This window comes from Panthera tigris, chromosome D1 (genome assembly GCF_018350195.1).
Source record: "Panthera tigris isolate Pti1 chromosome D1, P.tigris_Pti1_mat1.1, whole genome shotgun sequence".
NCBI lineage: Eukaryota > Metazoa > Chordata > Mammalia > Carnivora > Felidae > Panthera > Panthera tigris.
Genome location: NC_056669.1, coordinates 64,867,717 through 64,893,439, shown reverse-complemented (window position 1 = coordinate 64,893,439; position 25,723 = coordinate 64,867,717). Strand labels below are relative to the sequence as shown.

General features: G+C 37.7%; 1 protein-coding gene across 8 annotated transcripts in view; it reads left to right on the top strand.

Moving 5' to 3' along the window:
* STK33 (serine/threonine kinase 33) overlaps positions 1-25,723 on the top strand; it is a 172,840-nt gene that overhangs the window by 6,145 nt on the left and 140,972 nt on the right. For 6 of the 8 annotated variants that reach the window (XR_006208407.1, XM_042958654.1, XM_042958655.1 and 3 more), the window contains exon 2: positions 23,694-23,763. The exons of the other annotated variants lie outside the window; for them this stretch is intronic. The gene's annotated coding sequence lies outside the window, so the exon portion shown is untranslated. The remainder of the gene's footprint in view (positions 1-23,693; positions 23,764-25,723) is intronic. 8 annotated transcript variants of the gene reach the window in all.

Below are 25,723 nucleotides of genomic sequence, written 5' to 3'. Positions count from 1 at the left end.
CACATCCATTAGCAGTCAACCTCCAACTCCCCGCCCCCAGCACCTGACAAACACTAATCTACTTCAGTAATCTACCTCTGTCTCTGTAGATTTGCCTATTATATAAATGGAGCCATACAATATGAGGCCTTTTGCATTTGGTTTCCCTCAGTTAGCACAATGTTTTTCAGAATCGCTTCTATTGTAGTATGTGTTAGTACTTCATTCCTTTTGATGACCAAGTAAAATTCCGTTAAATAGATATACCACCTTTTGTGTATACATCAGTAGGTGGCCATTTGTGGTGTTTCCAGTTTTGGCTATCAGGAATCTAGCTGCTATGAATATTTGCATATGAGTTTTTATGTGAACATATGTTTTCATTTCTCCTGAGTATATACCTGAAAGTGAAAATGCTGGTTGTACAGTAACTGTATGTTTAACTCTTTGAAGAGTGTCAAAGTGTTTTCTAAAGTGGCTGCACCATTTTACATTCCCACCAGAAATGTGTAAGTGCTCTCATGTCTCCATATAATCATCAATGCTTGTTTCTTGTCTTTTTGATTATTGCCATCCTAATAGGTGTGGAGAGGTATGTCATTATATTTCGATTTGCATTGTCCTGATGACTGATGATGTTGAAATCTTTTCATGTGTTTATTGCAATTTGTATATCTTCTTTGAAGAAATATGTATTTAAATCCTTTGCTTTTTTTTATTTGGATTATCTTTAAACATTTTTTTATTACATTTATTTATTTTTGAGATACAAGGTGAGACAGAGCACGAGTGGGGGAGGGGCGGAGAGAGAAGGAGACACAGAATCCAAAGCAAGCTCCAGGTTCCGAGCAAGCATTCAGCACAGAGCCCAATGCGGGGCCCGAACCCACAAACCATGAGATCATGACCTGAGCCTAAGTCGGACACTTAACCTAAGACTGAGCCACCAAGGCACCCCGGATTATCTTTTTTTAAAATATTTATTTTTGAGAGAGAGAGAGAGAGAGAGAGACAGAGAGACAGAGAGAGAGGGAGACAAAGAATCTGAAGCAGGCTCCAGGCTCTGAGCTGTCCGCACAGAGCCTGATGCGGGGCTTGGACTCATGAATCATGAGATCAAGACCTGAGCCAAGTCAGTCCCTCAACTGACTGAGCCACCCAGGCGCCCCTGGATGTCTTTTTATTGTTTAGTTGAAAGAGTTCTTTATATATTCTGATATTCTGAATACTAGACCCTTATCAGATAGATATTTTACAAATATTTTCTCTCATTATGTAGATTGTCTTTTTACTTTCTTGGTAGTGGCCTTTGAGGAACAAAAGCTTTTAATTTTATGAAGTCTAGTTTGTCTATTTTTTCTTTGGTTGTTTGGCTTTAGATGTCCTATCTGAAAAACTGTTGCCTAACTCAAGGTCACAAAGATTTACCTGTATGTTTTCTCTTAGGATTTTTGTAGTTTTAGCTCTTACATTGAAGTCTTTGATCCATTTTGAGTTCATTTTTGTATATGTGTGAGGTAGGTGTCCAAATCCATTTCTTTTGTGTGTGGATATCCAGTTGTCCCAGCACCATTTGTTGTACACCTCACTTTATTTGTCAACTGGTGAGTCATATTTTGGGGAAACAGAATTTGGCTGATTTCTTGTCATCTCAATTAGATGCCACCATTCTACACACTGAACATTCCAGGCAAAGGAGCATCTGTACTGCTAGCTAGGAGCTAGGACTTTGGCTCCAGTTTTCTGTGTAGGCTTATAGCTTGGTGAATTGGCATGTAGGTGATAGAAGCTTCAGGCCTGCTTCCCTCTCTAATCTACCTTAAGGCCTCTAAGTGGACCTATGTGGCTGCCTCCTGGCCGTCTTTACTCTGAATTATAGCCTGATTCTCATTTGACCTCTGGGGAAAGGAGAAGAGTCAAGGAGAAGTTGCTTCCTCCTTTCTTTAGAAAGGCCCTAAAATTACCCTTTTAGCCTCATGGGAGGAACAGAAGAGCCCTGTGAACCTTTCCCCAAAGAAAAGGGGGTGATACTCAAACAGAGCTTTTCACCTGTTTGTGCCTCCCCTTGAAAGCTCTTTTCTCTGCAGTTATGACCTAATTGAGACTTGGCTGATTTCAGAACTCCTTTTCCTTGGAATGGAATGATAAGGAAGGGAGCTTTGGGTTCCTCCAAGAGATTCAAGTGGTAATGTGGAAAAAGCTTAGGATTGGGGTCAGGCTCACCCGAGTTCAGATTTTGGTTCTCTACATCTCTCTGTCTTGGGTTTCTTTATCTATAAAATAGGCTTTGTAATCCAATTTCCAAGGATGGTTTTGAAAAACAAAGTGTCATATGTAAAGTACCTAACAGATTTAGAGCCCCCAAGGAAACACTGGTTTCCTTTCTCCTCTTCCAAATTTTCTGGGAAATTTGTATAAATCTGTAGAAATACATTTAAAAAAAAAACTCCATAGTATCTTAGAGTTAGTTGGAAGGGACCTTCATATTATGACTATAATACTTTGTTGAGGGGCATCTGGGTGGTTCAGTTGGTTAAGCATCTGACTTCGGCTCAGGTCATGATCTGATTTGAGTTCATGAGTTCAAGCCCTGCATTGGGCTCTGTGCTGATAGCTCAGAGCCTGGATCCTGCTTCAGATTCTGTGTCTCCCTCTCTCTGCCCCTCCCCTGGTCATGCTTTATCTCTCTCTCTCTCTCAAAAATAAAGAAACATTAAAAAAAATAAAAAAAATATTTTGTTGAATCTGTCAGAGAGCCCTTTTCATGTTTATCTACTGGATTTAGTTAGTATTGATCACTTACCATACTTCAGGCACTGTTCTCCACAGTGTGTCATTAGTCAGTGGAGGAGAGATGACAGACATCCATGACAGAAAGCCTGATGTGTGGCTGTCACTTCACGCATCCTCACTTCTCCCGTTTGATTCATTCACTTGGTAAGTTATGAGCCAGACGCTATTGTAGATTCTTGGTATACAGAGATACACTCTTTGAGCTCATGGTCTCTTGTGGAGGGAAGTAAACCAAGAAATTACAAACCAAGAAATTACAAAGCTACAAAGGTGCTCTGGGAGTTGGAAGAAAGCACTCCCCAGTCTGCCTGGGCAAGTCAAGGAAGGATGAGGCAAAGAGGAAAGGAGTCTGAGGCAGGAGGACAGAAGGCCCACAGGCCTGGAGGTGGGAGACAGTATTCTTTAAGAAAGTTGATACCCAGGGGAATAATCAGGGACAGTAACTAGATAGCATAGTAGCACCAGCTTAAAAAGAGCCTGTTATGCTGGGCTGAATTTAAGGTCCGTTTTGATGGTGAAAACAAACACAATTTGTAGTTAAGAATTAACATCTATCTTGGCTTTATTCTCATTCTAAGCCTAGGTTTAAAAAAATCCTTTCTTTGTTTTTCGTCTTTAGCATTTTTTCCAAGTATCTGCTATTTTAGCCTTTTGCCTTGGTGACTCTCTTCACATAGCATCTGGCCATTTTGATATCATCTAGGTTACTAGCCTCTCTACTTTGGGGTTATAGCTCATGGAGAGCTCCCTCTGTGTCTGTATACTTTCTCTGGAAGAGTCTATTTCCTGTTTTCCCCAGGACTCAGTCAGTAATGGGAAAGACCCACCATGCTGGCTGAGAGCTGGGTAGGGAGAGGGCTGTTGGAGGGGGGCCGGGTACATGGGGAAGGCCCCTGAACTGGAGGTACTGTCAGCCGGCGCTTCTGATGTTGGCATAGCTCTAGCCTCTCTTCTGCTCTTCTCCCGCAGTCACTCACTCACTGACTCTGCTCCGGGGCTATATCTCCCGGCCTCTCTTGCTTTGCCTTATTCAGAGGAACTGAGGGATTGAGAAGTGGCCCTGAAGCTCAGGAATCTTAGCCTCGTTGGTGGCAGCCAGTCTCCACCCATCCAGTCACTTATCCCCTCAAGACACAGTCTAAGCTGGCTTCTCCGACATGAGAGGACACGACTGAATTTCCAGAGGTCAGTCGTGTAGGACTTTGTTCAGAGATCCTCCCTACCTTTTAAATCATTGAAGAAACTGGCCTTGGAAAGAAGATTGGTTAGGGGGTGGGAAGGGAGAAGGGAGGGTGTGACAGCTGTTTCCAAATATCCGAAGGGTTGTTTAAGTAGAGTGGACAAGGTACTAGATTTTGGTCTGGAATTCTGGCCCTACCTTTTACTAGCCTTGTTTTTTTTTCTTTTTCTTTTTCTTTTTTTTTTTTTTAAATCTGAATTCTTTTAAGCCTAAAATAATTCTGTGATTTAATAAATGTAGCAGGCAGTGCCTCTACTGATTAGATCTGGATTCTTGAGGCAGATTGAGTGGCAGCGTTTTAGCATTTTGAGCTCAGCCACTAGTGAATTGAAGTTGTAATAGCTGTATTTATTATACCCAGAATTGAATGAGTTATTAATAAACCATTCCTTAGTCCCATATTATCTCTGTTTTACAGACTAATTTTTTTCAATAGGATTTCCTTAATTGTATCAAATGTTTCATTCCTAGAATGCTGAACACGTCTGATTGGTATAATCTCCAGGGAAACTAGACAGTCTTAATTACATCTAGTGTTTTGATTTCATTTGATTCTTTAGATGAGATTAAAAGTAATTTATTTTAAAGACTAAGACTACTCTCTGTATACCTATGCTTATTGCAAATTTAGAAAGCTTTGGTCATATTACATTTGCATTACCAGTATATCAGATAATTTAGGTTGTGAACTAATATATAGGGTAGTTAACTTCTTTCAGAACAAAAAGCTTGATGACACTTTTTTTTTCACTACCCTCCCCCCACTTTTCTCATCATTGTCTTTGGATAGCATTGATTTATATTTTCTGTTCATTTAGCCATTTCCATACTATATGTCAAGACTTGCTCCCTAAGAAGTAGAGGGTTCTTGGATTTGACTCTTTCTGAAATATCTGTCTCCTAGTGAATGAATGTTGGTCATAATTTGTAGAGCATGTGACTTTTAGTTCTAGATGCCCTTTTTCATTAGAGATACTGGCAAGCTGAATTTCATCTAGAGGAGAGTGCAGCATCTTTACATGACATGGGGATAGCTCAGGGTACCGGAGATGTAGAAAACATGACTTGCCTACAGGAACAAGCAGACATACTCTTTTTCTTCATATCTAGAAGACTGAGAGCTATTTTTTTTTAATTTTTAAAATGTTTATTTTTGAGAGAGAGAAAGAGAGAGAGAGAACAAGCAGGGGAGCAGCAGAGAGAGAGGGGGACAGAGGATCCAAAGTGGGCTCTGCTCTGATAGCAGCAAGCCCAGCACGGGGCTTGAACACATGAACTGTGAGATCACGACCTGACCAAAGTTGGGTGCTCAACTGACTGAGCCACCCTGGTGCCTCACAGAAGACTGAGACCTATTAAAGAGGAACTAGGCAGGAGCAACTGGGTGGCTCAGTCGGTTTAGCATCTGACTTCAGCTCAGGTCATGATCTCATGGTTCGTGGGTTCGAGTCCCGCATCAGGCTCTGTGCTGACAGCTCAGAGCCTGGAGCCTGCTTCAGATTCTGTGTCTCCCTCTGTCTCTGCCCCTCCCCGACTTTTTCTCTCTCTCTCTCTTTCTTTCTCTCTAAAAAATAAGTAAACATGGGCACCTGGGTGGCTCAGTTGATTAAGGGTCTGATTTTGGCTCAAGTCATGATCTTGTGGTTGGTGAGTTCAAGCCTTGCATCTGGCTCTGTGCTGACAGCTCAGAGCCTGGAGCTTGCTTTGGATTCTGGGTCTCCCTTTCTCTCTGCCTCTCCTTTGCTCATGTTCTGTCTCTGTCTCTGTCTGTCTCTCAAAAATAAACAAACATTAAAAAAAAATAAAAAATAAGGGGCGCCTGGGTGGCTCAGTCAGTTGGGTGTCAGACTTCAGGTCATGATCTCACAGCTTGTGAGTTCGAGTCCCAAGTCAGGCTCTGTGCTGACAGCTCAGAGCCTGGAGCCTGCTTTGGATTCGATGTCTCCCTCTCTGTCCCTTCCCAACTCACACTCTGTCTCTCTCTTTCTCAAAAATAAATAAACATTAAAATTTTTTTTAATGAATAAACATTAAAAAATTAAAAAAAAAATAAAGAGGGACTAGGCATATCCATAGGAAGACAGACCAAGCATGACCTGTAGGAATATTTATAGGGAAAATACTTTTGGCTCAGTCTGAAGAGAAACATTCCATCATGGTATCCAATGACATGAGCTTTTGGGGGAAAATAAAGAATGGGATCCCTGTTATTGGAAAACTTTTAGCAGTGTCCATGTCAGCATATATCAGATCTTCCATGAAAAAGTCCCAGGTACTAGATGTCCTTTGGTGTTCTTTCCATTTCCTGGATTCTGTGGTTGCCTCCCCACTCCTGGTACTATAATGTGGCTACTTCTCCATTCTAGGTTTTGCTTTAGTGATTCATGTGATTGACTTTATTTTCCTGAAGAACCATAGCACAGAATTCTGTGGCTTGGTAGATAAAAACTGCCTGACATTAAATCTTTGTAGATAATTCACAAAGTGGATATATACCATGTGCACATATATACTCATACACATACATCTGTTTTGTATAATGGAAAGTTGTTATACTTTAATAGTTTTGTCCTCTGTTCCTATTGTTATAAAATATCATATGCTTTAGAGACCTCTGAGTCTTGTAAAAAGAAATTTTTAAATTTTGACATTTATTTATCAAATTGACTTTAAAGAATTCAGCTCTGTTAAGTTTTCAAAATAGAGCCAACAAAGAGCCTTTGTGGGAGTAGGAATTAAAAACTGGTGAGATTACTTGAGAAAGATCTATAAAATAGTATAGACTTTTAATTAGTATCTTAGATATTTAAGAATAGGAAGTGAGAACACTATAGTCATTTTGGAATATTGTGTTTTCAGACTCACTTTCCAATTGGATTGTTGAGTGCAGTATCAGTGGCTTCAAAGGGCATCACAATTCATTGCAGTTCTGACCTGGGGTAATAGATACAGAGGTAAAATGAAATCCATTTTCCTTAAGAACTACTGGTTTTATGAAATGATTAAATCTGATTTTAGAATAAAGCATTAAGTGCAAACCACTAAGAGTTCAAAAAGTACTTACAGGTCCCATGAAAGAAGATTTAGTGCATTTAGCTTTCAAACAGTTTTCTCATTGTAGATGAAATGCCTTTAAATTGATGCAAGTTATCATGCCGATAAATTAATAAACTATGAGAAGATACATATCTTCTCTTTGGAATGGACTCATTCTCCAGGGACAGACGGTTCTCTTCCAGAGCAGACTTCTGAAGTGGTAAGATGTTAGAGAAGTCTATTTCCTGCATGAACTTAAGCTCAATGTGGGTGCTGTTAAAGCTTTGATTTGGTATTACAAAAAAGAAAGTCATCATACTAGGGGAATTTGCCCATTGATAAAGATTTAAGTTTTCTAGGAGTTTTGGAATTCTTTAATACGTTTCATTCTAAGGGCCCAAAGTCTATGATTATGTACGAATACATCTCTCTTTCTATGCAGCCCAGGCCATTGGTATTAGAGAATATGGGGAATGTCCTTAAGTTCCTTAGGGAGCAAAAGCCTTGGCAGTCTTGGGGAAGGAACAGATCCTCTGACTGTGCTAAATCCAAATCTGCCAGAGGGTAAACTTTTCTTCTAACTTCAGCCTGAGTACTGTGCAGTGTAAATAGTGATATTTAATGTCAAAGTCATGATTTTTCAAATATTTGGGTATCTGATGCAAATAACGAACAAATGAATTTATCCCTTTGTGTCTGAACATTTTAGAGTTACATAACTAAATGAAAATATGATAATGAATTTCTGTTGAAAATCTCCAATGTTTTTTCTCCCCTTAATAGCAAAATATCCTCATGCATCTTTCTCAAAATATTATTAATAATATTGGCCACAGACAACCGTTTTTGAACTATTTGAATTGATGTGGTTTTTTAGACACGAAGCTGGGGCACAGAACAGCTTTCTTCTTTCCCTCTTCCCTTTTCTGCCTGCTCCCTTTTTATTGCCTCTGTGCTTCTCCACAGGATATATAAAAAACTCTCTGCGGAGGTCCTTACTTCATAAGCTTATTTGTAGAGTGCCAGTGGGATGGGACTGAGAAGTCATTGTTGCTGTTATTAATTCCTATTAATAACTTTTAAAAAGTTTGCTGAGCTACCTGGATGTTAACGTTCAGCAATTTTCACTTCTTCTGTCCTCTTTCCTTCCATCTATGGGAGTTCTCTACCACTTTCACTGCCGCCTTTTGGCTTATTTGCATAAACAGACTTTTCTCTCTCTTTCTTTCCCTTCCTCCCTCTTTCTCTCCTTTTCACAAACCCTGGATACCTACGGTGTAACCTGAAGGATACGATTGTGAGTTAATGATAGGACCAGTGTCCTCAAGAGCGGGCTGGTGGCACAGAGGTATGCACATAATATGATGGAGTGTGATCAAGATAGCACCCTGTGAGAACCAGGGACACAGTGCCAGCAAGAATGGAGGATAGAGAAGCTTATGTATGCTTTGGGGGTCGGGCTGGGGAGAATAAGAGAAATGAACATTGACTTTGAAGGTAGAGGTGTGATTGAGTATTAATTTTTTTGTTTAATCAGTGTCATTTAATCTGCATGGATTTTAGGCATCGATTTCAGGCATTTTCAGTTCAGCGTGGTGGAACTTATAGTTGGCTGGAAGATTGAAGCATTATTTTATATCCTTAAAATATCTTCTATGATAGATTTTTTTTTTTTTAGCTTCTAGAGGCTTAGCAGGATAACTCTTAGTGTTCATGATTTCTTGCCTCTGCATTACTGAAAACTTTTTCCGCCTATTTCTTCTGAGAAACCCATTTTTCAATTTCTTAAGGATTCTGACCCGGTCACTGGATAGTCATAATGATTCGATTCTGTGTCATACTGACTGTTTTCCTGAGACTTTCAACTTATGTGTTTATTAGTATTTTAGTTACTTGGTTTACTTTGGTTTTAAAAAATCCTTACACTTAGCGTTGTTCATAAAATATGCATAAATCTTATGGAGCCCTAACTGTGATGTTAAGTAATTTATTTAACAAATATTTGATAGAGCGCCTACTCTGTGGCAGATGTTGTGGTGAGCACTAGGATAAAGGAACGATGTGGTCTGTACCTTCACAGAGCTTATAGTGTGATGGGGTTACAGACAGGTAAGTGGGCAACTGCAAAGGTGCTACGATAGGGAAAGTACATGGGACTGCGTGACGCATACAAAAGGCACCTAATCCAGACTTAGGGGCCAGAAGACGTGTTTTTGAAAGGAGTGGCATCTACATTAAGACTGAAGGGTGGATAGAAACCATCCAGGTAAAAGGTAGAGTATAGGGCATGGTGTTTCCAGCAGAGGAAATAACATTTGAGAGTCAGGGTGGACCTGAGAGACACAGGGACTGCAAGAATGTTGACAGGAGCCTAGAGTACAAGGGGAGGGAGTGGACAAGAATGAGGCTGAAGACCATATCTTACATATCGTGCTAGGCTTGGTGAGCCTCATTAAGGAATCCAGACTTCAGTTCAAGCTAAGAGGAGGTAATGGATGGGCTTTGAGTAGGGGGATGGCATGACTCGATATGCGTTTTAGAAAAATCATTTTGGTTGCAGTTTGGTGACTATACTGGAGAGAGCTCTGGATGAAGAGATCAGTTGATTGGAGGCTGGTATAGTGATCCAAGCAGGAGACATTGAAGTTGTAGGTGTTACATGACTAAAACTTGAGGTGAGATGGAGTTTCAGCTTAACTGAACTTTGGACTAGGTTTTGATTTCCTGTCTTGATGAAAAACTTCTGGATTTTTAAAATGTATTTTTTTATTTTAAGTTTTATTTAAATTCCAGCTAGTTAACATATGTGTAATATTAGTTTCAGGTGTACAATATAGTGATTGAACAATTCCATGCAGCACCTGCCCTCCTTAATACCCATCACCTGTTCTACTCCCCACCTCTCACCTCTCTTCTGGAAACCATCAGTTTGTTGTTTTAAAAAAAATGTGGTTTTTTTTGCATTTATTTATTTTTGAGAGACAGAGAAAGAGCACAGTGGGGGAGGGGCAGAGAGAGAGGGAGACACAGAATCCAAAGCAGGCTCCAGGCTCTGAGCTGTCAGCACAGAGCCCGACGCGGGGCTTGAACCTACGAGAACTGCAAGATGATGACCTGAGCCAAAGTCAGACGCTTAACCGACTGAGCCACCCAGGCACCCCCAGTTTGTTCTTTTTAGTTAAGAGTCTATTTAGTGTATTTAGTCTGTTTAGTTAAGAGTCTGTTTCTTGGCTTGCCTTTTTCTAATTTTTTTCCTCCTTTGCTTGTTTGAAAAAAAGCCTGGATTTTAAGCTGTGTTAGAACAAATATCTTGTGACATTAAAAAAAAATCATATTTCTGTTGAAAATAGTAGCACATATTATAAAGTGTACAGGCATTATTCTAAGCACTTTACATTATAAATTGACTTATACTTTACAACAATCCAATGGAATGGCTACTAGTTTTATCCCAATCAGACAGATGATAAAACTGCAGTGTAGGTTAAGTAATATGCCCAAGGTCAGATAGCTAGTAAGTGTCTAAGCTGGGATTTGAACTATGCCAGTTTGGGGCCAGGGTCAGTTCTCTTAATCATTGCTCCCCGTTCTTGGCGATATGGGGGACCAAGCATGAGCCCTCCTCTCCAACCATCTCCTATTCTATATCCATTCTGAAGAGAAGCAGATTCATTTCAAAAAAAGAAGTAGAAGCAGAATTTGTAGATTTAGAGAGAGGGCAAAGAGAAGAATGACTCTTAGATTTGTGGTTTGGTCTCTTGGGTGACTGTGGGACCATTCACAGAAACAGGGAGAAGAGTGAGTTTAGGCGGAGATTGAGAGTGGAAGAGGAGCAAGGTGAGATAATTATTGCTGTTATAAACATGTTGCATTTGAAGTGCTTGGGGGTCATCCTTGTAGATATGCTCAGGGGGGAGTTGGATGGGTCTGGTTATTTGCCACCACAGTAGCTGGAATTCAGAGAGAAACGTGTGGCTACCAGATCCAGGATAGCTTCTGGGAAACAGGTCTTGGTTTAAATAGGTAGGAGCCTTCTAGGTGAGGGAAGCACAGTGCACTTGATGACTTCCTGGTAAGAATGTGGGTGAAAGGAGATGATCTGAAGTCTAGGCATTTTTTTTTTTCTCATGAGGCACGCGGCCTTTGGCAATTCACTCCTCTTCTTTGACTTTCATTTGCTTATTATTTATTTTATTATTTTAAAATCATTTACATTCATATTTGATAGATTACCCTTCGATTAAGAATGTTCATCTATAAAAGAATAAAAATATCTTCTCTGCTTGCCTCGCCATTGTTGAAAATGAGAATGTCCTTTAATGGCCCTTCCGTTTCTGAAATTCTCATTTTAGGAATTGAACTCTGGTGTTCAAACATGCTTTGTAAATGGTAAAGTAAGAATACAAATATAAATTAGTGGCATTTGGTATTTGGTAAAGATTATGTGCATAAGTCTGTAGATAGAGGCAAACATGCAATGGCTCCTGATTGTCTTGCTTGTGAAATTAAAACTCTTTAGCTGATTCTTGGGGCTTAAGCCAATCCCGGGTAGTTATAAAATGAACAGAAATGGTTGGATGTCATTTTTTTTTTGAAAGAGGAACTAGCAAAATTTGCTCACTGAAAGTAAGAGAAAAAGAGATTGGTGATGACTGTATCTTTGTGATTTCCAAGTCCACAGTATCATTTGAAAGAAAACAAGACATAATAATTTCCAGGAACTGTGCTAAGTGATTTATATACTTGATTTGGTTTAATTCTCACAGTAACTATCATTACTCCCATTTTGTAGGTGAACAAACTGGGGCTTAGAGAACTTGCCTAAGGTCATACTGGTAAATGGCAGAGCTGGGACTCAAGCCCAGGTCTTCTTATCCACAGAGCCTCTGCATGTAACTATCATACTATATAGGCTTTCAGTTTAAAGGTTAATTATTTTTTTGAGTAGATTACATTTATACTTGGTATAATTTAAAAATATAAAGGTCTCTAGTGAAAAAGTCTTTCTTCTGTCCCTGCCCTCTTGATACTCATTTCCCTAAAGTAAGAATCCTTTCAGAGATGTTCTGTATGCATGTGTGTGTAACTGTAACTTAGGTATATAAGAATATACATATATAACATACACGCAGTATATTCTATACAAATAAAATTTCACTCATTTTACACAAACAGTAGGGTACTATAGGCCTGCACCTTGATTTTTTTTTTTTTTTTTTTTGCCTAACAATATCAAGGAGATTGTTTCGGTTATAAAAAAAAAAAGGCTATTTTTTAAATAGCTGCATAATATTCCACTGTATGCATATACCCCTAGTCTTCTGTTGTAGGGCATTTGGATATTTACCAATATTTTGCTATTACAAACAATGTCTAATAAGTAACTTTTCATTTGAGTTATTTTGTACATGTGTGAGTCCACCATGTATGCTAAACAAGAACCCAGGGGGTTGCTCTGAGTATGGTGAAATTCACTATAGGAAGAGTTATATTTTATTACTAAGATGTAAGGTGTTTTTTATTCCAAGTATATAAGTGTGTAATAATCAACAGATATGTAACTGCTTTTCTATCAGCAGGGCTCCACATCAAGTACTGTAAACATATATATGCAAAGGCTTGTAGACTCCAAAAATGAGAAAAAAAAAGGTTATGGCATAGTTGGCTGACTTGGAGTGAAAGATGTCTGCATATGAGCAGACATTTACTCAACAGAGTGAAAATTTCATTCCTAAAGAAAAATGACTCGGTTCTTCATGGAAGAGCTCCCTTGGAGATGCATGAATGCATTTGACCCTTACTAAGATGATGGTACGATTCTTGCTTCAGAAAGTTGCCATTTAAAAATGGCTACACAAAGCATAAGAGACTGTTAAAAACTGAGAACAAATTGAGGGTTGATGGGGGGTGGGAGGGAGGGGAGGGTGGGTGATGGGTAGTGAGGAGGGCACCTTTTGGGATGAGCACTGGGTGTTGTATGGAAACCAATTTGACAATAAATTTCATATATTAAAAAAATAAAAAATAAAAATAAAAATGGCTACAATGGCTCTTTTGCCATTGAGTATATTCAGTAAATGGGCAAAAGGGAGCTTTTAAGATCTATATGTAAAGTGAAGAAAACCAAAGCAAGCTTGGATGTAAAGAACTGTAGAGCTGTGAGGTGGAGTGGAGTGCAAGTGGTATAGAGTAGCTTCTGCACTGGTAGAACATGCAGTGAATGTGGAGGTAAACGTGGATACAATTACATAGTACTTTGTATTTTTATGTGTAATCAGTGGGCAGTTACTATTTTCAGGAGTGTTTCTAGATATTCTAAAGTGAACCTGAAGAGTACAAAAAGAAATACATTTATATGTCTAGATAAACTAGCTTCAGGAGAGTGTCATGGCAGAATCAAGGAACAGATTTAAGATTTTTCTGCTTATAGCACATTACATAAGTAATAGATAATAAATGAAGTTTGTGAAAAGTCATGTAGACGTTTTAAATTTGAGTCAAGACTGAATTTGATTTGCTGTTCTAATATTCCAATTTATTAATTATGCATTCTTAGAATATCTTTGTTGGTTTTTATTTCTGGCTGTTTTCTCTTTCATAGTTATTAGCTCTAGAATCTATAGTTAATGAACTCTATAATACCGAAAAAACTCACTTTAATTAATAAAAATTTTAAATCTTTTACCCAGAAATAGAACTTCTTAGTTTGTTCGTGTTGTATTTAGAACATAATCATCACATGTAAAAAAGTGATACTACCATATTTTGGTAGTTGTGTCATATTAGCTATTAAGTACTGTTAGCTCCATACTGGATACATTTGGGGGCTCCTGTCCTCCTGCATTTTCTTCTAAATGAATCCTCCTGTCCCACAACCTATTCTGACACATCAAAGTTCCTGCCATTCCCAACTGCCCTTCCTCAAAGTCTGATTACAGCAAGGTTGACTAATTGCTATGTAGGCTTTTCAGCAGTTAAGACCCATGTTGCTTGCTTGGCTCGTTCTCATGTGTATAACACTTGACTGTCAGTGTTCAAGAGCTCCTGTTTCCGTTTCCCAGCAAACTCACAGTTTACTGCTATTGGTTCTGAGGTCACATGTGCAACTTTCTTTAGCATCTAATCTAGTTCAGCTGGACCCAGAGTGGCTATGTCCTTTTTTGGTCCTACCTTTTTTTTTTTTTGTCTGCATCTTCACATCTCATTTTGTCTGTTCTGAGCATTCTCTCTGCTGGAGAAGGAAGAAACAAAATAGAAATTAACACATGTTTAAGATGTGGTCATACATATAGCTCATTACTATTTCATCCTTTTATGGGTTGTGATTTTTTTTGGAATGCTTATGTTTATATTAGTTTGATATCACAAATGAATCCATTTATAAAAACTCCATTAAACCAACTATTGTTACAAAGTTATCATGTCTGTGAATTAGGTATTCACTTTTAAATGTTATAGTGATAATATTCTAATGGTATTCCTTGGAACTTCTGGATAATGTTCATCCATGTATTTGGAGAGAAAATGGAAAGCAATAAGAACTTGGAGTTCACTTGGTTCTTTGGGAAGTTTTGCTTGAGTAAGATCCACTGGCATCCATTGGGTTGAGGTCACTTAGATGGAACATCTTACATTATTAAGCTTCAGTATCCCTGTGTACTAGTTAGCAGGTATCATGATTCTTATTTTACAACTCAGAAGATTGAGGTGCAAAGGTTAAATAGCTTGCATGGGAACACTGAATGTTCAATTGGATTGTAGGAGTGGGATCTGAGTATTATTTAACCCATGGGATCTCTGATTAAGGAGTTTCAGATAATACTATGGCAGTCTGTTCTTTGTTCATGGTCATTTATTCTTAATCAAGGAGTGGGAATGGATCACAGTGATGAATAAAAATAGTTGGGGGTGCTTGGGTGGCTCAGTTGGTTAAGCATTCAACTTCAGCTCAGGTCATGATCTCACAGCTCGTGAGTTCCAGACCTGCATTGGGCTTTGTGCTGACAGCTCGGAGCCTGGAACCTGCTTTGGATTCTGTGTCTCCGTCTCTCTCTGCCCCTCCCCTGCTCACATTCTGTCTGTCTGTCTCTCTATCAAAAAATAAATAAACATTAAGAAAATACTTGATTAAAGTTATACTGTATGATACATTCCACTTTGGTTATTTCTCATAAATTTGTCAAAATGGTGTGATAGAATTCTTTTAAAAATAGGAGATTCTAGGCTTATTGAATTTCTGTTTTTTCCCTCCAATATTTTTTTTATACCTTAAAAGACTGTAGAGTAATAACTTTTACATTCTGAAACTCAGGAAACATGTCCATTTTAAAATTAAATTAGCATCTTTAAATTCTGGTTTCAAAAATGTATTTTCCCCCAAAAGAAAATGTTTATTAACATTGTTTAATTACAGAATACATACAGAAAAACTGAAATTCTTGTTGCTTATATTTACTTAGTATATTTGACTTGCTTCCTTTTAATACTATAAGTTTATTTCCTGAGTCCTGGCTTGAAAATAATGAATGTCAAAGTACATTTAAGTTATGTCACAGTTTGAGATTACAGGTGCCTCATATGAAAAATGCATATTTTCTAATTTTTCAGTCTATAAGCTTCAAAGTCTGTTTTACTCTTTGATGAGGACTAGTTCTTAAATTAAAGCAATGGATTAGTGCATGAAATTTGTTGAAAGCTGTTCCTTTGCAATATTCTGATGCTTCCTCAATAAGTATCTGATGTTCACTCTCTCTCTCTCTCTCTCTCTCTCTATATATATATATATATATATATATATATAATGTTTATTTATTTACTTTGAGAGGGGGGAGGGGCAGAGAGAGAAGGAGAGAAAGAATCCCTAACCAGGCCCTGCTGTACTGTCAACACAGAGCCTGATGTGGAGCTTGATCTCATGAACTGTGAGATCATGACCAGAACTGAAATCAAGAGTCAGAAGCTTAACCAACTGAACAAACCAGGTGCTCCTCACCTTATGTTTTTAAAATGATTTTTTATTACAAGATAATTATAGAGTCATATGCAGTTGTAAGAGATAATAGAGATACTGTGGGACTCTTCATCCCGTTTCCCCCACTGGTGACATCTTACATGAAGTATGGTACAATATCACAACCAGGAAATTGACATAAATACAATTTTATTCAGATTTCACCAATTTTAATGTGTGTGTGTGTGTGTGTGTGTGTGCGTGCGCGTGTGTTTGTAGGATCCCTCATGCCACAACCACCTCCCTCTCCCCTCACCTAATCCCCGGGAACCACTGGTCTTGTCTCCATCTCTGTATAGTGTTATCATTTCAAGAATGTTATATACATGTACCTTATTTTTTCCCTTCATATGCATTGTATCTGAAAATAAGAACAACTACAGGGAAAAGGGCAAAGGATTTTTAATATTTGTGTCTGCTCTGTCAGCAGACCTATGTTATTAGGTGTTCTAAGGTTTTCTTTGAAAGAAAGGCAAGTTATCACCTTAATATTCACTGGGTAAATTATTTTCCCTGGACATAAATAATAGTTTCCATATAGTAAAATGCTGAGTTACTAAATCTGTAGCGTTGACACGTTAAAAAATTCTTGTAATTCAACTTTCCACTTAAAAATCACCTTTTCAGAGAGACTATGTTGATTATTCAAACTAAAGCAGTTTCCAAGTTACCCTCAATCTCTCTGTCCTCTTGTTTTCATGATAGTACTTAGGCACTTTATTCTTTGTCTATCTCTCCCTCCTTACCCTCTTAAGATATAAGCTTGGTGAGAGGAGGGAATTTGTTTGTATTTTTCATTTTATATTTCCGGTGCCTGGGGTGGTGCCTCTACATAAAATGCTCTTATTGCATGAAATGCATGTCATAGGTCTGAAAACATATCTTCTAAACTCATGTTTGTTTGTTTACTTTGACGATAAATTTTTTTTCAACTTTTTTTTTGTTTTTTTTTTTTTATTTTTTTATTTTTTTTATTTTTGGGACAGAGAGAGGCAGAGCATGAACGGGGGAGGGGCAGAGAGAGAGGGAGACACAGAATCGGAAACAGGCTCCAGGCTCCGAGCCATCAGCCCAGAGCCTGACGCAGGGCTCGAACTCATGGACCGCGAGATCGTGACCTGGCTGAAGTCGGACGCTCAACCGACTGCGCCACCCAGGCGCCCCGATAAATTTTAATTTTGAATGGTGCCCTGACTATGCTTGAGTGTTGGTGTATAGTGCTAAAATATTTGAATCATTTTAGTATAATTTAGTCAGCCAGTGAGTTGTTTGGGAACCTTAAATCCCAGGGAAGTAGAACAATTCTTTCGTTCCTTGTTCAGGTCTATTTGAAGTCATCCAGTAGTCTTTTGTGAAATGACAGAACTCTAGAACATCTATCACTTGCTTCCTTTCATAGTATTACTCTTAAGAGTCTGGTCTGATAGTAGATTTCCTGGGTTTGAAGCCCGTCTCTATCATTTATTAGCTGTGTGGCTTTGTGCATATTACCAACCTGTCTGTATCTTGGTTTCGTAATCTGTTAGATAAAGATATTAATAGGACCTATTTTATAGAGTTGTTATAAGAATTAAGTGAGACAGTATCCTAAAAGTACTTAGACCACTTCCTGGCACATAAAAGATATTTAATACATGTAAGCTATTATTATTTAGTGTGAGAAAGTTAGTATCTGCTTTATTCACACATCAAGCAGTTGAAGTAACACAATTTATGCTATACATCTAATCAGATAGTAATGTATCATAAGAGTTTTATCTACAATCAGAAAATGGATTTCAGGTTTATTTATTTCCTCTTATTACATTAGATGGTTTTGAGAACATGAAATAGTTTGGAAAGTGCTGAAAGGAAATGAAATCTGAAAGGCCCGGGAACATATTCTCTTGATTGTTGGTTGTAATTCTTGCTTTGAATGAGAGAGGTCACCTCAGAACATAGACTATTCTTTTATTGTCCATGCAATTTGTGGTCACTAATATGAGTTTCCCAGACATTGGTTAAATGCTGATAGTAAAAGGCAGTCATGAAGAGGATTAGGAAGCTACTGCTGTTTGTTTTTAGCTCCCCTTCACTCCTCCACTTAGAACTCTCTCTTCGTCCTTTCTTCTCGGATGCCTGGTTTCTGCTTGCTGCCCTTCGCACACCATCCCATAAACATTTTCTATACCATCTACAAATGTAAGTTTGTTACTGATTGGCTAACTCCTTATATTGAGTTAGTTGCTATAATATCTCCCTTGCCTGTAACTATAGGTTTACAAGAAGTTGCAAAGAAGTGTACAGGGAGGTTCCATGTACCTTTTACCCATTGTCCCCTAATATTAACATCTCAAGTAACTATAGTATACAGCCAATACTAGAAAACTGACATTGGTACAATCCAAAGAGTTTATTCTGTACATTTATTTGTGTGTGTGGGCGTGTGTGGTTTTTGGAGGTTTTTGGAGGTTTTTTTTTAAAAAATCATGTGTAGTGTTGTGTAGCCATCACTATAATCAAGACACTGAACTGTACCATCACCATAAGGCTCCCTGTGCTACTCCTTTATAGCCATACCCACCCCTCCTCCTATCTGTAATCCCTGACGACCACTAATTTGTTCTCCTCTTTATATTTTTGTTACTCTAAAAATGGTATATAAATCGAATCATAAAGTATGCTACTTTTTGAGACCGGCTTTTTCCATTCAGCTTAGTTCCCGTGAGGTTCATCTATCAAAGTTTGTAGCATGTATTAATAGTTTGTTTCCTTTTTATTTCTGAGTAGTTTTCCTTGGTATGGATGCATCACAATTTGTTGAACTATTCACCTGTTGGAGGATATTTGGGGCATTTCCAGTTTTTGACTGGTACTAATTAAGCTGCTATGAACATTCATGTGTAGATTTCTATGTGAACACAAATGATCATTTCTTTGGAATAAATGCCCAAGAGTGCAACTGCTAGGTTATATAGTAAGTCTGTTTTTTAGTTTTATTTTATTTATTAAAAATTTTTTTTAATGTTTATTTATTTTTGAGAGAGTGAGAATGAGGGAGGGGCAGAGAGCAAGCGTGACACAGAATCTGAAGCAGGCTCCAGGTTCTGAGCTGTCAGCACAGGGCCTAATGCGGGCCTTGAACTCGTGAACCATGAGATCATGACCTGAGCCGAAGTCAGACGCTTAACTGACTAAGCCACCAGGTGCCCCTATCTTTTAGTTTTAAAAGAAACTGTCAAGCTATTTATCAGAGTGACTGTATCATTTTACATTTCCACCAACACTGTATGAGTGATCTAATTTTTCTTTCTGTTTTTCAAATTTTATTTATTTATTTAAGTAATTTTTACACCCAATGTGGGGCTTGAACTTAAACCCTGAGATCGAGAGTCTTCATCTCTTTGGACTGAGTCAGCCAGGCACCCCAATGAGTGATCTAACTTTTCACGTTCTCACATCATTTGGTAGTGTCATTATTTTTTATTTTAGCCAGTCTGATGGTGATATATCATTGTGATTTTAGTTCACATGTCCCTAATGGCCAGTGATATTGATCATCTTTTTATGTGCTTATTTGTCATTTGTGTAGCTTCTTTAGTGAAATGTCTGTTCATGTGTTTTGCCCATTTTCTAATTGTATTTTTGAATGTTGGATTTTGAGAGTTCTTTGCATATTCTAGATACAAGTCATTTGTCAGATGTATGATTTGCAAATATTTTCTCCAGGTCTATATGTTGCCTTTTTTAGACCCTTACCAAAGTCTTTCACCGAGCATAAATTTTTACTTTTGATGAGGTTAACTTATCAGTGTTTCCTTTTTATCTATATTGTTTTGAAAAACCTGGCATGCCAGTTTGGAGTTTGTTGAAATTCTTGGATCTGTGGATTTGTAGTTGTCATCGTATTTATAAAATTTCCAGCCATTATTTCTTTATTTTTTCTGCTCTCCTTTTGATACCATTTATATGTATACTGGATGCTTGATATTGTCCTACAGGTCACTGAAGCCCTGTTTATTCCTATTTAGCCTTTTTATTTTCTCTCTGTGCTTCATTTTGGATAGTTCCTGTTGCTATGCCTTCACACTAACTGATCTTTCCTTTGGAAGTGTCTAATATGCTGTTAATCCTGCCTACTCTATTTTTTATTTCATGTATTATATTTTTCATCTGTGGAGATTCCATTGGGATCATTAAAAAAATCTTCCATTTATCTCTTAATCATGTTCATGTATTTCTCTATCCTTTTAAACATGTAGGGCATATTTATAATAGTTGTTTTAACATTTTTGACTGCTAGATCTATCACCTCTGTCATTTGGGGGCCATAAGCCTGCCAGCTTTTAACTGGATGTCAGACATTGTGACTTCCATGTTGTTGGTTGATAGATTAAATTGACTTCTTTACATAGTGCTGGATTTTGTTCTGGCATGCAGTTAAGTTGCTTGAAGTCATTTGAAGCCTTTTGAGACTTGCTTTTAAGTTTAGGGCAGTTGTTTCCACAGTATCTGTTGAAAAGACTTTTATAATTCATTGAATTACTTTGCCACCTTTGTTGAAAATCAGTTGACCTCAGCTCTATTCCATTGATTTCTTCCATGCCCCAATACCACAGTGTCTCGATTACTGTGCCTTTATATTGAGTCTTGAAACCAGGTAGTGTGAGTCCTCCAACTTTTTCTTTTTTAAGATTGTTTTATCTTTTCTGGGACCTCTGCCTTTATAAATATACTCTGGAATCAGTTTGCCAATTTCTATAAAATGTGCAGCGAAGTTGAGAATTACAGAATAGACCTTGGTAAAATCCATACCTTCTGATGTTTCATAGAAGTCATTTTGTGGGTCTTCTCTAGAAAATACTCCTTAGGAGGATTGGGCTTCATTCTACTTAAGCTTCCATATCTTTTAATTTCTAGAAAGGTGCTGTAATATATATACTGTCATATATCATTATTATATATACACTAATAAATACTTTTCTTTAGGTCTTTGCCTGGGTATATTTGTTGCCTTGTATACTGAATTGTTATTGTTTCAATATTAAAAATATAAGAGTTGATTTAGTACTAGAAAAACAAGAAAGTAACATAGCACATCATTGATTAAATCTGTCAACAAAGGATGTGTAAGAGAATTGAGCTATTTCCTCTGTAGTATCAGAATTGATCTTCCTTTTGCTGTATTATATTTTCTAGGCAGGTATTAGGGAAATATTCAGGGACACAGTTTTTATGGCACTGTACTTAATGAAATATCAGTACTGTAATGAAGAAGCATTGTTGCTTTTATATTTATAAATAAGCTTGAGTTTCCCAAAAACTTCAAACAGGCTATATTTTGCTGTTATCTTAAAGTATATGCTTAATAGTGTTACATTTCTCGGTTACTTTAAATGATTTTTTCTAGAAATCATTTACCTAACCATATTGCAGTATTCATTTTTGCAATTATTTTTGAGTTGTGGTTTTACGTATATAAAACATTATCCACAATTTATGATTCCAGTTACATAAATTGGTCCTTTTAGTCTCTTGTAGTAAATACATGTAGATGTTATGAATAAGATCTTAGAGGAACTTTTATGTCATTTTAATGGGCTCATGTTTGTATTGAATAACTGAATTGCAACTTTTAATTTCAGTCTGGAGTGTTCACAGAATAAAATATTTGAATTAACTGAAATGAATTAGGGCACCTCAGGACAGTGATAGAAAGAACTAAGAACTATATTCATTTTATTAGAGTGATCATATTGTTTTATGAGAAAACAAGCCATTTTGCTCTGGATGGCAATTATTTGCAGTAAAGAAGTACCTTGGAATTATAGATCATTTTTCAGTTTTATGGGCATTTCTGTCAGCTGAAAATAATTGCTGATTTGGGCTTTCCTTGGAGCAAGAGGTGGAAATTATTTTATTAACTTTGTATGGAGGCATCTTTTAGTTATTAATTAGATATATTACTCTGGAAGCAGTGGAATATTGTTTTCTGAAGTTTAGAATTCTGTAATATAAGCCTAATAAAAGAGTAAGTCGGTTGTAGAAAAGTGCTACATATGTGATTCAGAGAATCTGAGGCTGATAATGATTTAGTGTGCAGCAAGGTGCTAATTGTATTTGCTACAGACATTGAGTAAAAAGGAGTTCAAAGCCTGAAAGATCCAGGTGGATTTGGCTGTTGTTTTAAAAGATAGTATGTGCTGTTCTTCATTATGTTCATATTGGGACTATAAAAAGGCTTTCCAGTATTTCCCACAAAATGATAATCAGGTATAGTTCCCTTCCTTCTGATCCCCGCCTTCCCCCCGCCCCCCGCTGTTATATTATATACAGGCATAACTCATGTATTTCTGGAAATGGAGGACTAACTGGATTGGTGCTATATTGGTTTGTTATAGTCTAATCCCTTAAGAAATGTGTACCTGTCAGGACTCTTGGTTTTCTTCATATCCTCTGAAATTATGCTATGACTCCAACCACCTTGTAAGAGCTACAAATCACAATAATGAATAATTTTATGTCACTGAGCTGTGTACCACACAGTGTTGTAGATACTTTCCATATATTGACTCATTTGACCCTCACGTCAATTCTGTGAGGTAGGGTAATATTATTTTTTTTTCCATTTTACAGATGGAAACTGAGACAAACATTGTCAGCTAGAAAGTGACAGAAGTGAGCTATGAAATAAATTCTCTGCTCTTAATCCCATTCTTTCATGTTTAGCTCAAATTGATTAAGAAATGCCAAGTAACTTTTTATTAACAGCACTTTAAACATCATTAACAGTATCATAAGTTTGACAACTCCAACTTTGTATTAAAGACATCTTCAAAAAGCTTGTTTGGTAATTTCTTTAATTTCCACTAGAGGTCAGTCTGTCATTTGGCAATGTCAATATTGTCTGCTTCCTGTTCTTGGAAGTGCAAAATTTCAAGTATACTAAGTTAAAGAAGTGTGCTCTGAAAGAAACTTGGGTAGCAGGATACATTTTGAATTAGAAACATAATGAAAGAGTCATCTTTATAGTAATAAAGGCATATATGACCATTATAAGACCCAATATTGGCTCAATACTGTATTTGCAGAATTTAATAAAGATATCCTAGGAGATGATAACTGGCAGAGAAAAGGCTAATGACCTTGACCTTTCTTTATTGCCTCTAAACTAACCACATATTAAATATTCGACCAATTTGGGGTTGCTGGTACTTCAAATCCCATTTAATTCTTTCAAGGATGTAGAATTTACCCTGAGAGTAATGAAATAGTGAAATTATTGAAATTGTTCACTAATAGATACTCTCTGGTGATTTTAATGCAATATGGGTCTAAGAATTTTTTAAAGTAGCCTAGAGACTTTTATTTCTCAGCTTTCAAGTTTTAGAAATAACAAGGTATTGAATTATGATGCAGAAACCAAGAGTCTTCATTTGGAAGCAACATTTTGAGGCAACTTCTGTGGTTGTAAAATAGGAATGCCATATTTTGGCAGATCCCAAATAGTTATTTGGAGACTCTATCATGGTCCCAAGTACAGAGTAATTTAACCAGCAATGTTAGTTATATGTAAGAAATGGTTTTGGCTACTGCAGGTTAAATAGACTTTTAGGCAGCCTTGAAACTAATGGAAACAATCTGACTTGACTTCAGATTTGTCACACTGGAAATGAATGGCAACATGCAGAAGAGGCCAGGCCAAGGAGGGGATTTACACAGGAAGGTAGGTCAGCAGAGTTTGTAGGTCTGGAAGGGGAAGAAGTTAAATCCAGGGGATTGTTGGAAGAGAGAGGGAAGAGAGGCCTGCACATAGAGAGAGATAGGCAGAAGCAGACAGGATATTGGGCTTCCAAGTATACAAGTTACATCTAAGAGCCTAGATTCTTCAGAGGTAGCAGAGAACCACTGAGCCGAAGGTAAGAAAGAGTTGGTGATTCCTAACAGTACCTTTCCCTTGCTGAGTACTTAATACATGTCAGGTACTGTGGGAAGATACTTTGTATATATTATCTTATTTTCTTCTTATCTTATAAGGCAGATTCTAATCCCCTTTTATAGAGAAGATGACTGAGCCCCAGAGAGTTTCAGTAACTTGCCTGAGGTCATACAGCTTGTAAATGGCTGGGCTGAGATTTGAACCCAGGGCTTTGTGATTCCAGCTATGAAGTTGTGCTTCCTGATGCAGAAGATATTTCTTTTCTGCCTCAGTTTTATGCTTCCTGCAGGGTAGGGACAGTCATAGGCTTACATCCAATGGGAAATTAACCCCATGGGTAAACCCCAATTATAGCAAAAGTCGAGGGTTATAGCTTCCAGGGAGGCGGGAGTGGGTATATTTTTGTTAAAAATGTGAAGCTTCTTCACCTCTGCCTATATTCACAGTAAAGACCTATATTCTCCACATAGCAGTGATTAGGTGGTGGTGAATCTATCCCTTGTACTTCTCACTACTTTGTTGTTTTTTTTTTCCTCTCCTAAAATCCACTAATTATCTTACTAGGTGTTCTCTCTGTTGGCTTGGTTTTTCATAAATGACACTACTGGAGGTGCCCTCTCAAGGACTTTCTAGAGTCTTAATAGGAAGAGTAGTGGGCCAGCCTAAAAGGAAGTTTAGGGATCACTAATTTGGTCTGTCAGTATACTTTTGTCACTTTATTTTTACACCTGCAGGCAGCAGTGCTTCTGAGATCTTTTGGTTCTTTAAAGATAGCTTTGATCCTAGATCTCTTTCTGCTTGGGATATGTTTTTGAAGGGCTGAGGACAGAATGTCAGCTTTCTTCTCCCAAAGGCACCCGTTGCTGAATTTCCCCTATAATCTGGGGCTTTCATCATTTCCTCCATGTTGATGGTGGCACTAGACCTGGGGAATAGCATTTATCTTTTGTTTTTTGACCTAAGTGACTGGTTAATGGTGAAAGGGCCATCAGCTAAGAATGCTTTTAATAAGGCCCTCTTTTTTGTGGTCTAGCCAGGGTCTATCTATGGTCAACTGCTAAAAGTATTCCCCAAGTTCTCTTGCTTTTTTCATCTGAAGTTGCTTGAAGGTGATACTTAGGAAGAGTACATCCACATGCTGCACAAGGGCAAGCAAAAGCTGTATTTCTTTATATAGCTTTTAATCTCTTGGTTAAAACTTTGATTTATTTTTGACAAAATAATATAGAATTCTTAACCTAGCAGTATAGCCTAACACTGGATCCACAAGTGCCAGAATTCCCTTCTAAGTCTTTAGCAGAATTCTATGAGGCCAAAGTGCCTACTTTCTTCCAAGAGGCTTTTGGGATTGAATTTACTAATCCCTGTTTTTAATCCATAAATGCCCACAGTAAGCTCTCTCTCCTAATTGCTATTTCATAGAGAAAGAACACATTTGATGGGACTTTCCCTATCATCCAAATCCATGAACCTGCTTGCACCCATTCACTCTTCCTCAAATAGCTTCCCAACTCCCTTTCCTACTCATTTCCTATATCTTACAACTAAAGTCATATTACAAACTCAAATCAGATAATTCCACTCTTAAGACTTATGTGTTACTTTGCATTGCCCCCAGGATAAAGCCTGAAATCTTTAATGTAGACCTCAAGGCCCTATAGGAGATGGCCCTTGCCTCTCTCACCATCTTTGACAGCGGCATAGCCCTTCTTCACAGTCCAGCCATACTGGTCCCCTTTGGTTTCCT